General features: G+C 44.2%; 1 long non-coding RNA gene across 1 annotated transcript; it reads right to left on the reverse strand.

Moving 5' to 3' along the window:
- Positions 1-733: 733 nt before the first annotated feature.
- LOC105603744 (uncharacterized) lies at positions 734-6476 on the reverse strand. The gene is made up of 2 exons (XR_001023033.5): positions 6320-6476; positions 734-5120 (listed from the first exon to the last, which is right to left on the reverse strand). It is a non-coding gene; the product is annotated as an uncharacterized LOC105603744 (long non-coding RNA).
- Positions 6477-8417: the final 1941 nt, after the last annotated feature.

Below are 8417 nucleotides of genomic sequence, written 5' to 3' on the forward strand. Positions count from 1 at the left end.
TGAAAGGATTCTAACTGGCAAAGCTTGGGTCAGGTTCCTTTTCGTAACAATCTACCTGTGACCGGGATGGTTTTGTCATATTGGAAAAAAAAAAAAAAGTAGCTGCTGGGAGCCTCTTACTGTCGATGCGGATTGTAGTGCAGGAACGATGTTGAAAATACTTAACAACTGATATGAGATGGGCTTCAATCACTGAGAATGGACACCAGCCCTAAACAGCCAGTGCAGCTGGACCAGTCTAGTCTGGAATGGGGAAAGAAGAGGACCAGTTCCCAGCAGATGGAAAACAGTCATGAATTGGGCTTTTAATCTAAGAGTGGTCTGTCCAGAGTCTATGAAAAAACAGTAAAAGCCCATGTTAAAAGCAAAGTGTTCTTGGAAGCTTTAGTTTTTAGCAATTAGAGGGATTATTTAAGCGCCATTTTGTTTTCTATCGGCACAACTGTGTGCTAAATGCTGCAAACAATAAAAGGAAAATACAGCACGGAACACTCCCTGTCCTCTGCCTCCAGGAGCTTTCACTCTGGTTTGAGTGAGACAGGAAGAATTTACAGATCCAGGCATTGATTATAAAGGGCGCCCGGTGAGTGCGCTGTGAGTCAGGGGTAGAAGAACTCCCTGTGGACCGAAGAGTCAGGGACACTGACAGGGAGTGGCTGAGAATACTTTCTATGTCTCCTCTCAAAGTAAAGATTTTTTAAATTATGTGGATTAATGAAGGGACCCATCACCTGGACTTTGAAGGATTTATTCAAAAGGTCCAAGAGCTTTTTCTAAATTAAGGATGGGACTGCAAGAAACTTTGCTCAAGCTTAAACACCAGCCTCTGGAATGAGGTACTGACACACGCCACAATATGGATAAACCTTGAAAACGTTACACTGAGTGAAAGAAACCAGACACAAAGTCACATATTGTATGATTCCACTTATATGAAATAACCACAGTAGGAAAACCCATAGAAACCGAAAGAGAATTGGTGGTTTCCCTGGGCTGGAGGGAAAGAGGAGTAACTCCTAACACATACAGGATTTCTTTTGAGGATGAGGAAAATGTTCTGGAGTTAGTTGTGACTATTGCGCAACCTTGTGAATATACAAAAAAGCATAACTATACTTCAAATGGGTGGATTTTATGGTATGTGGATTAGATCTCAACAAAACAAAAACAATAGCAAAGACACGTTTAAAAAAATCAGCCTTCTGTTTAGAAAAAGTTTCTTTCTCTTCTTTCCTTCTATACTTCAGTGTGAATATTTCTTTTATTCACTGACAGTTCCCTAATCTGTTACACCAGCCTAGGACTCCCCTGCAGCTGAAACCTTCCTGGAGATTCCCCATAGGTACCTCAAAGCCAACATAATGAAAATAAAATTGCAACGTTGAACCCTAACTTTCTCTTCTTGTATTTCCTCCTTCAGTTGATGGGTTCACTGACCATCCAGTCATGTAAGGCATCCATACATGTGTGAGTCATTCTTTATATCATTCAATCATTTGTTCATCCATTCAGCAGATTGTCTTTAAAGACCTGTCACATATCAGGCACAGGCTTGTGCTGGACATGGAGCTGGGAATGAGACACATAAGGGTTCCAGCCCTTATGGAGAACCGTGGAAGATAGATCAATCATTCAGACACAGTGAGATGAGAACAGTGGCCTGGGGAATACAGGGAGCCAACTCCCACCTGTGATTATTCACCAAATGTTATTGATTTTGCCTCCTAAATACCTCTCGAAGCCGGTGTTTGCTCCTCATTCAAAATACTCTTGTCTTCCTTCAAGCCTGTCTACATGACCTCAGTTGCTTCCTAACTGGTCTCCTTGTCCCAGTTTCTCATGCCACCAGCCTTGTTAGTCTCAAATCCTTCTCCCACCCTGCTGCTAGAAAGACCATTCAAAAACAAAACACTTCCTCATGCAATTTCCTTGTTTATAATATTTTGTCTCCTATAGTGTTCAACACACCTGAAGGCTATAATATGCTCCCACCAGAAGAGGGGCTGCAGTGACTGATGACGGGGGTTGGCCCTCTTCCTAACTCGGATGGAGAATCATTGTGTAGTTCAAATTCCTTGCCAGGACATACCACGTCCTTCATAAAGTGACCCTTGCTTACCTCTTCAGTCTCACCACCATGGTTTCTCCCACGTGGTCAGAGGATGGATTTTCTTTCTCCAGTTTCTCCCCATCCCCATAGTCTACTCAACACCAAGGTGAGCCTGCTTCCCAAGGCAGACTCATTGACAGACTTCATTTTAAAATTCTCCCGTGCATTGTTGCCAGGTAGCTGAACTAAGGCCACATTAAAGTTCTGAAGATCTTTCAGATATTTGACAGATCATTTGATCGTTTGATCATTTGATCATTCATGGCCTCGGTCTGCCACCCACTTGACTAAAGCCCTCATTCAGTCCAGCAGCAGAAGTGGATGGAACTGAGGGATTGACAACCTCCCTAAGCTTCTGTGCAAGAAGAAGAGGGACCCTGGGCAAAGCAGAGAGAGGAGGCAACAAAAGAGTTTAAATGGACCAAAGAAATGAGGCAGAAGAGAAGAGACAGAGAGTACCAGAGGAGAGATGGCTCCCCACCCCTGCTTCCTCTGGGTGTGGACCATGTTGCCTCTGGGCATGCTGACATCGAGTCTTGTGATGTGAGTTAGAGGAACTGGTTGGGTAAGAAGAGCTACCCCCCAGTGTTTCTTCCTGTGAGGGTTTTATACAAGTTGCAGCAGCTGCTGCTGCTAAGTCGCTTCAGTCGTGTCCGACTCTGTGCAACCCCGTAGACGGCAGCCCACTAGGCTCCCCCGTTCCTGGGATTCTCCAGGCAAGAACACTGGAGTGGGTTGCCATTTCCTTCTCCAATGCATGAAAGTGAAAAATGAAAGTGAAGTTGCTCCGTCGTGTCTGACTCGTAGTGATCCCATGGACTGCAGCCTACCAGACTCCTCCGTCCATGGGATTTTCCAAGCAAGAGTGCTGGAGTAGGGTACTATTGCCTTCTCCTTATACAAGTTGGAACATGCCCAAAACAAAGAACTGCTTTTACTTTCTTTTATATCCCATATGTGCTGATAGCTGTGCGTGCATGCTAAGTCGGTTCAGTCATGTCCGACTCTTTGCGACCCTACGGACGATAACCCACCAAGCTTCTCTGTCCATGGGATCCTCCAGGCAAGAATACTGGAGTGGGTTGCCATGGGTAAGAAGAGCTTCCCTGCCCTGCCTTGCCCAGCCAATACCCTCTCCAGGAGGTCTTCTCAACCCAGGGATAGAAGCCATGTCTCTTATTGGCAAGTGGGTTCTTTACCACTAGCATCACCTGGAAGCCCGTGCTGATAGCTACAAACAGTAAAAAACTACTCGATTGTTTTGGTACCAGCGCATGAACGATCATGGTACCATCACCTCCTTCCACTGAGGAGTGTGAGCAGGGGTTGCACCCACGTGTGCCTACACACTAGCCATTGCCATTCCCTCCACAGTCGGGCTGTTGAGCCTCTGTGCTCTCCCACCTGCTGTACCCTCAGGCTGGAATGCTTCTCTCCCGTCTTATCAGTTTATTTAACCTCATACCTCATGGCTCACCTTGGAGCTTTTACTGACCCTCTTAACACAAAAAATTAGGTGACTGGGGGCTAGGTGTCTGTCTTCTGCTTTTCCCATAACATTCAGGGCACCTCTCCTACAGCCTCTGTAATGCTGGAGGGCATTATTGGTTTAAGTGAGTCCTCACCGAGAGATGAAGGGTGACGGCTGTGTCATGCTCATCTCTTTATCTTTAGGTCTTACCAAAGTGCTTAGTGTCTAGGTCATTTTCAATAAATCATTTCTGAATAGCTGAAGGAATTAAGAATAGAATGCTGCATACTGAAAAACTGCCACGCGTCCCTTTGACCCAGACTAAATCTTATTCAGTGTCCTCAGGGCATCCTAATAAGGTACTTCCCTTCTCACCTAAACAATTTGCTGGCCCCTTCTCAGAAATGTGGAAGGGTTGGGCTAATTGGATTTGTCTAAAGAGAAGAGGAGGAGAATGATGGGAGAGAAAGGCTTAAAACAGCCAAGCCTCATCTCTTTGCATAGTTTACTGGATTCAATCTCAGTAAAATTGAATCAGTTGGCACCGTTGTCCTCCAGCCCCAGTTTAATGATGGGTCAAGAGCTGTTGAATGCACTATTAAACGGGAGTACAGGAGGAAGGGATCCAGAGGAGCTGGTCAGGAGAGACAGTCCTGCCCGTTAGTGGCTGTGAAGAGAAGGGACACATTGCCCATTGCACTCGTGTTCCCTGCAAGAACCTTGGGTTCCTGGAATCTGAGCCCGAAGAGACTGACCTCCCTGTCACCTGGTCCTGTGGTTCCACTGATGAGGGAGTGATTCTGACATGGTTTATGACTGCCTTGAGCAGGTTACCTCTTTAATATCTATTTTAAAAAGAGAATAAAGATTCTTGTTTGTTGTTATAAGCTCAGAAGCAAGGTACCCACAAAGCACCCTACAATGGCTACAATTAACTTTATTATATTTCCATCCTGTAATAATCTACTATAAATTATAGCCCATGAGAATTATACTTAGGTCCAGAATAATGAGCAATAGCATTCATTTGTGTATTTATTTTATTAAGGCTATTTTTGAAAAATATTGAGAACTGTGAAAAGGAAAATTAAGTTTTCTGGCAAAATCACCATTCAGAAAAATCATTATGAGGGTTTTTGTTGCTGTTCAGTAGCTCAGTTGTGTCCAACTCTCTGTGACCCCATGGTGTGTAGGCCCGCCAGGATCCTCTGTCCAGGGAACTTTTCAAGTGAGAATACTGGGTTACCAGTTCCTTTTCCAGGGGATCTTCCGGACCCAGGAGTGGAACCTGGGTCTCCTGTCTCATGCACAGACCCTAGTTAATTTGGCCAGGCCTCCCTCAGTCATTATATCTTACCCACCGACTACTTGCCTTGTAAACTTCCTGCTAGAAATTTTGGTTGGCATTAGCAAGACTCCATAATTCTTGTAGTCTCTCAGGAGTGTTTGGAGAGACAGGCCTGATGAAGTTGGGTCCCGCACCTGAGTGAGTGGCTTTCGGGTTCCCCCCTGTTGTCCTCGGAGCAGAAGGATTCCAGGCTGGTGGGAAGGGTAATGAGAGAAATTCAAGTTAGTTGGGAGGCCAGTGAAGGAGGAGATTTTTGTTTTAATTGGAATTCTTCTGGATATTCCTTCCAAAGGCTACATGCCTACATCTCACTTTACTTCAGTTCCATTCAACAGTTAAGAAAAAGAGCTGTCTTTTCTGTAGCACATCCTACCAAGGATTCAGAATTAGCTCTGTTCGTCCTTTGTCCTTCTTTCTTCCTCTCTCCTAGATAGGAATGTGTTTCTCCTCAACTGTTTTTTTTCATGCCTGGGGTGCTTGCCTTTCTAGTTCATTTCTAGATTGTTTTAGCATCCTCTAAGGGTTCTGGAGTAAATGATCATGGACTGAATTCCAGATATGCTCAGACGGTAAAGCCTGGAAAATCCCATGGGAGGAGCCTGGTAGGCTACAGTCCATGGGGTCGCAAAGAGTCGGACACAACTGAGTGACTTTACTTCCTTCCTTCCGTGTTATATGGCTTCCCAGGCGGCTCTAGTGGTAAAGAACCCACCTGCCAATGCAGGAGACATAAGAGACATGGGTTCCATTCCTGGGTCGGGAAATGCAACCCATTCCAGTATTCTTGCCTGGAGAATCCCAGGGATAGAGAAGTCTGACGGGTTACAGTTCATGGAGTCGAGTCAGACATGACTGAAGCGACAAAGCATGCATGTTAGTTCATTTATTCAGCAGTATTTTTCAAGCCTGTACTATGTGTTAGGTAACATGAGTTTGGCAATTAATAGCATGTCCATAAACCTTGTTCTCTAGAAACTTACAGTCCAGTGCAGGCGGTAAAGAAGCAGATAGGGAATTGCAAAATGAGGTAACAAAGTAAGAAGTCAGCTCAAGATGCTACGTCTCAAAAAAAGAAAAAGATGCCATGTCTCATTAGACCAAAGGTCACCCTCAACCAGACTGAAAGCTTTAAACCTGGCCCAACACCCAGGTCCCTGAGCTCTTTCAGAGAGGCATAAATATGGAGAAGACTCCAAATTATCTGCCCCATACCAGTCTCATCTGGACAGGCCTGTTCTTCCCTCTAGCTTCCCGCTAAGCTGTAAAAAGAGATTCAGTAAACACCAGCTGAATTAAACTGGTCAATTGATGTATTGACTTTTTTTTCTTTATTAAATCATTAAAACTCTGAAACCAAGCCAGAATCAAGTATGAATAATGCGATTGTTACCTTGCTTGTCCAAGATTGCCCTTTTCATCTTTCATCCTATTTGAAGGAACTGAGAGCCAGGATAAGTCCTCTAGACAGAAATCGGCTAAAATGTTATGGACTGAACACTCTGCCACGGCAGGGGACTCTGAGTCTCAGCTGTTCAACAGAGGATGCTGCATGGATTTGCTCATCAGCCTAATTTAGATGATAGATGATTGACCGAAATGAGCTATGAGAGGGTGTGTATTAATACCTTCCCTAGCAACACACCAACGAGGGAGTGGCAAAGTCCAAAGGTTCAACATCAGTTTTCCATCCTGGGTAAGTTCACATGGCTTTCCTTTTCTAGCCATAAATTCTGAGAAATTTCCCTCCAAAATCTTCCTTTAGAACCCAGTCTGGATTGAATCAGAGTTGGATAGACTGGAAAACATTTACTCTTCCAAATTTCTGACATCAGTCTTTGAAGTTCAATTGTTCTGACTTTCCCATCCCCCTCCCCTGCCTCCCATCCCGGGATAAAATGATTAAGAATTAGGAGCAAAGTGAATGGAAGAAACACAATTGTCAGGACCTTTGAAGAGGAGAACCATCTGGGCCATTTACTCTGAGCCTTCTTAGATGCAACTTTCTTTCTTTTCTTTTTTAAGTATTTATTTATTTGACTGCACCGGGTCTTAGTTGTGGCATGCAGGAATCTTTAGTTGAGGCATGTGGGACCTACTTCCCTGACCAGGGATCAAGCCTGAGCCCCCTGCATTGGAAGCACAGAGTCTTAGCGAGTGGACCAGCAGGGAAGTCCCCTTAGTTACAAATTTCTGCTGAAGAGTGAGAAAAGGCTTCATAGTTTAATATCCACGGGTTAATTTGCCATTCAATTACCATGATCCAATTATATACAGTCCAATTACATACATTCAAGTCTCATTTCAGAACAAATGTTAAAATCGACATGTGTACACATCAAATATTGCTGGGATTTGGCAATTCATATCATTTTATTAATAATATGAAGTTTTCCTACTTGGTCACTTTATCATTTTTTTCAGTTTGCCACTGGTAACTCTTCAGTCAGGAACTATGAATATTTACCTAGAAGAGAGATTGGGCCTTCCTGGGTGGCACTAGTGGTAAAGAACCCATCTACCAATGCAATAGACGTAAGAAACATGAGTTCAATCCCTGGGTCGGAAAGATCCCCTGGAGAAGGGAATGGCAATGCACTGCAGTGTTCTTGCCTGGAGAGTCTCATGGACAGAGGAGCCTGGTGGGCTACAGAGTCTATGGGGTCACAAAGAGTGAAGTCACTTCGCTCGTGTCCAACTCTGTGTGACCTTATGCACTATAACCCACCAGGCTCCTCTCTTCATGGGATTCTCCAGGCAAGCATACTGGAGTGGGTTGCCATGCCCTTCTTCAGGGGATCCTCCCAACCCAGGGATAGAACACACATCTCTTATGTCTCCTGTTCTTTACAATAAGTGCCCCATGGGAAGCCCCTCCCTACATCTAGAGTTACATTATTATAATCATTGATCTTATAAAACTGTATCTTTGATCAGTCGTTTCAAGTCAGCTAATCATCACTACACGTCTAGTAATGCAAGAAACAATCATCTTGTACAGTGTGCTGTGCTAAGTCTCTCAGTCGTGTCCAGCTCTTTGCGACCACATGGACTGTAGCCTGCCAGGCTCCTCAATAGGCAGAATACAAGTAATATAGTTAGTCGTATTGATAAGGTCATAAATAAGTATTTAAGTGAAGAGCCCGGTATCTCCCCAGATCGCTAACCAGTCTGTTTTGCATCCATCACTATCTTTAAGGGAAATGATATGTTGTCATCATACTCAAAGTTCACCAAAGATGTCTGCAGGTACGAGGTGAGTGGCAGATCATGGTGACCCCTGAAGGACTGACAAAGGAATGTTATCTTCTGAGGACTTATGCGGTTGTCATCCAAAGAAGAGCAATTGATGTTTATGTTTGAGCAGGTATTTCTGCCACTGGGCAGTCTGGCTAATGCAGAATGCCATTGCACAAAGAATGGTAGACGGGAGGGAGGAGGTCAAAGGGCAGAGAAAAAGTTTTATGCTTAAAGTTTTTCTTGGCTTAAAA

The sequence above is a fragment of the Ovis aries genome, chromosome 20 (assembly GCF_016772045.2).
Source record: "Ovis aries strain OAR_USU_Benz2616 breed Rambouillet chromosome 20, ARS-UI_Ramb_v3.0, whole genome shotgun sequence".
NCBI lineage: Eukaryota > Metazoa > Chordata > Mammalia > Artiodactyla > Bovidae > Ovis > Ovis aries.